Here is a 4,883-nt window from a genome sequence, read left to right as displayed (position 1 = left end):
GTGACAAGTTGTCCAGTGGAATATCCACGGCAGTTTACAGATCAAGAACTCCACTAAACAAGTTTCAATCTCCACTCACTACATCAACTAGGGTTTCACACCCCACAACCTTTCTCAAATCCATGTATTGATCATTGGCACAAATATGTTCAATCACTAAAGCCTCCAGATACTGCCCACTTAAACCCTCTGACAGCTCCCTTTCCTTCAAGGTTGATCTCTTTAAACACAGAATTTTGTAAGGCTCTAGATACATCACTCTAATACCATGTTATTATTCTTCAAAACATGGTATCAGCCCTCATTTGATTTCTAACCTACCTACTTAGAACAACAAAAAACTAAAATCTCCATCAAAAATTGCAATGGATTTTTTACTAGGAACTGAAACACATCAAAAAAAAAAAAAAAAAAAGTAACCAGCATAGATCCATCTTAACCACGGATCTAACATGAGCCGAGAGGGATCAAATTTCTTCAGATGCAAACTTGTTTTAGAGTGCAAAAAACACAATGTGTAATTTTTTATTGTTTAAATTGTATTTTTGAATGTTATAGAGATTACATAACATGTGCATCGAGCTATTTATCAGCCCACTGGTTTTCTTGTTATTAATATATTTCTAAATATACATCAATATTAATTCATATTAAAATATCTTATTTATAACCCATAATGGATATTTTATTCTATATGACATTAAAATATTTTCTTTTAACAGTCCAGTGTGAAAGCGATGTGTAAGTATGTCCCTCCGTCTTAAAATAAAAATAAAATATTCTCTAAATAGAAAAACAATGTTGGCTATAAAAAAAAATAAAAAAATAAAAAAATAAAAAAATTGCTATGCATATTTAATTAGTTGTCCATATGACCTAAAATAATTTCGTGTAAAGTAATTAGAAGTAAAAAAAATATGTCCGTCTTAAAATAAAAATAAAATATTCTCTAAATAGAAAAACAATGTTGGCTATAATAAAAAAGAAAAAAAATTGCTATGCATACTTAATTAGTTGTCCATATGACCTAATATAATTTCGTGTAAAGTAATTAGAAGTAAAAAAAATATGTGAGTAAGATGTTTAAATCTTATACTTTTCAAAAAAAAAAATAACATTTGATATCAACTTCATATATATCTATATATCGAAAAAATGTGTTAAAAGAAAATATTTTAATGTCATATAGAATAAAATATCCAATATGGGTTATGAATAAGATATTTTAATATCAATTAATATTGATGTATATTTAGAAATATATTAATAACACAAAAACCAGTGAGCTGATAAAATAGCTCAAAGCACATGTTATGTAATCTCTATAACATTCAAAAATACAATTTAAACAATAAAAAATTACACATTGTGTTTTTTTCACTCTAAAACAAGTTTGCATCTAAAGAAATTTGGTCCCTCTCAGCTCATGTTAGATCCGTGGTTAAGATGGATCTATGTTGGAGCCTGAATTGTTGAGAGGATTGGAGTCCTCAAGCTATGTCACAAGGTTCGGCGAACCTTAAGGTTCAGGTTTGAAATTCGTTCAGGTTCGCCGAACCTGAAATTCGAACCTCAAGTCGAAGTTGAACGAACTCGAACCTCAACGAACCTCAACAAACCTGAAGGCGAATTTTAACGAATTTTTTAAGGTTCGATTTTTTTAATGATGCACTAAGAACTTCATTATGACAGACATGATAGCTGTTTTATCCTACCTTCATCACTGTACTCTAGACCATCACGTTGACTGTGATCATGCGAGAGTGTATTCCATGACTGCAGGATCATTGTGATCTTTCTTACACCGAGACAGTGAGATCATGTAAAGATAGTGAGGGATCCGAAGATCTTTCCATTACATATATATATACATTGACTGTTAAGAAATAGATCCACCGAGATGAGATACTATTCCTCAATATACTGAGGTCCTTACTGTCTCATTTATTCCGAGACTGTAATGGTTACTGTGGCTCTTTGTTATGCAGGGATTGTATCCTCCGAGAATGATCATTTCTGCGGCTTTGTTATTGTGCCACAATTGTAGTATATATATATATATATATATATATGTGTGTGTGTGTGATTGAGACAACGTCTAACATCAATCTTATTAGGCCGAGAGAGAGGTTCTATCACTGCTATTCTTTGTATAGAGTCTAGACAGAGTATCACCGAGGCCTTGATGCCAAGACTGCTATGCGAGATCCATTGACACTGTGCCTTTGTCCTAGATCTTTGCTACTCCATTCAGCTGAGATCCTCACAGGTATGTCGAGATCACTAGCTGTGCAATTGTGATATGTCTAGGTAGATTTGTATGCTAAAACAGATATGCCGAGAATGTCTAATTCTTCAATCTTTGCAACATCCATTATAAATGGTTATTCCTGCTCCATTAGACTGAGGTCATATATAGATATATATATATATATATATATATATATATATATGAAAAATATGTATAGTCAAACCTAATGTCGAACCTCATTTGAACCTGATCGGAAAATTCGAATTCGAACCAAACTTAATTGTTGTCGAACTCGAATTCGAACTCGAACCATGTGACATGGTCCTCAAGGAGACCAAGTTGGAGCTTGGTCTAAAATATGTTGGAACCTGGTTTGAAATTGAAGATTGGAGTCTTCGTCTAGGGTTGGAGCCCTGAAGAAATTATAAGTATTATTGTACAAATTGGAACTTGGATTGTTGTAAAAGAAGATTGGGGTCCTCGTCTTTATCATTAACAAAATTATCCTTTTTTTCTATATCTTGTTTTCTCGTTTTTCTAAGTGACCTTAACTGGTACAAAATAACAATTGTAAAAGAAATATTGATTCACCCCCCCAATATTTCCAACAATAAATAATAATTTACAAATCCAAAAATATAAAAAGAAATAAATGCTCATAGTGTAGATTTCATATTTTTAAATATAATTTATAAAATCTATTGTGACGAGTTGTCCAGTGGAATATCCACGACAGTTTATGGATCAAGAACTCCACTAAACAAGTTTCAATCTCCACTCACTACATCAATTAGGGTTTCACACCCCGCAACCTTTCTCGAATCCATGTATTGATCATTGGCACAAATATGTTCAATCACTAAAGCCTACAGTTACTGCCCACTTAAACCCTCTAACAGCGCCCTTTCCTTCAAGGCCGATCTCTCTAAACACAGAATTCTGTAAGGCTCTAGATACATCACTCTAATGCCATGTTATAATTCTTCAAAACATGGTATCAGCCCTCATCTGATTTCTAACCTACCTAGGTAGAACAACAAAAAACTAAAATCTCCATCAAAAACTGCAATGGATTTTTTACTAGGAACTGAAACACATCAAAATAAAAAAAGTAATCAGCATAGATCCATCTTAACCACGGATCTAACATGAGCCGAGAGGGACCAAATTTCTTCATATGCAAACTTGCTTTAGAGTGCAAAAAACACAATGTGTAATTTTTTATTGTTTAAATTGTATTTTTGAATGTTATAGAGATTACATAACATGTGCATTGAGCTATTTTATCAGCCCACTGGTTTTCTTGTTATTAATATATTTTTAAATATACATCAATATTAATTCATATTAAAATATTTTATTCATAACCCATATTGGATATTTTATTTTATACAACATTAAAATATTTTCTTTTAACAATTTTTTATATATATAGATATATATGAAGTTGATATCATGTGTTAAAAAAAATTTGAAAAGTATAAGATTTAAGCATCTTACTCACATATTTTTTTTTTACTTCTAATTACTTTACATGAAATTATATTAGGTCATATGAACAACTAATTAAATATGCATAGCATTTTTTTTCTTTTTTATTATAGCCAACATTGTTTTTCTATTTAGAGAATATTTTATTTTTATTTTAAGATGGACAGACATACTTACACATCGCCTTCACACTGGACAGTAAAATGAGCCTCTCGGCTCACTAAAAGCATCTAAACTGGAACTAAACTGAGTTGGCTCATGCATGTCTGTGGCATGCATGCACCCTCTATCTCTCCCTCCTCCATAAATTTTCTTGTGCCCTCATTCACTGTTGTACTAAACTGCTGAAGTGTAACTGCTACTTTGTCACTAAGGTTGTTGTATCCACTATTTGTACTGTACTTTATCTACATGCACCAAGATCTTGTTTGCTCACTGCTGCCATTAGTGGCTGTTGGGCACTTTCTGATGTACTAAAATTCGAACGCTTTTCGGTACATATGAATTGCACTACACTGTTTGGCATTCCAGGCAGTGGGATCAAAAACCTTCCTTACTAATGGCTCTCTTCTTCTCCTTCAATGTGGACTTCATCTTGATCTCTCAATCGACCAACAACCGCCTCCACTGCTATCCTTTTGCCTTTAATAAGTGGACCTTCTTCAAGAATCAGTGACATTTGTTATGGCAATTGAACCAATTTGGTTCCCCAACGAGTACGATCCTCAATCATTCCTGAATCTAAAGCTAAAACGATGTTCATTTGCCTGTTGTCATAAGGATGTCAGGGGCTCAAGTACCGGTTTAACCCATGCTTTGCCTTGGGACCAATGCCTTTCAGCGTCTCCGTATTTTCTTGGTCACAGTTTTATGAGTAGTCCCTGCCAGGCAAAAATCTGGCCACATTTCACGGCTACCTCTTCCCTTTTCTTCTCAGAATTTTGCCCACTAGACCTTTCTTTGAAGCAGCAGAAACTCAGACTCAAAGGACCAGTTCCCTTTCTCCTTCACATCGGTTTTTCCTTGTATATTTTTATTTCCACATTTACCAAATTTTCCCCTGCTCCCCAGGTTTTGCCCCCCAGTTTTTCTGAGTTCTTCTTATTGCCAGAAATACCCAGTGACAAATTATCGGCTCTCC

Source organism: Pinus tabuliformis, chromosome 3_1 (genome assembly GCF_031772625.1).
Source record: "Pinus tabuliformis cultivar Carrire ecotype Pingquan chromosome 3_1, CPIR1, whole genome shotgun sequence".
Classification (NCBI taxonomy): Eukaryota; Viridiplantae; Streptophyta; class Pinopsida; order Pinales; family Pinaceae; genus Pinus; species Pinus tabuliformis.
Note: the sequence above shows the minus strand (reverse complement) of the source record.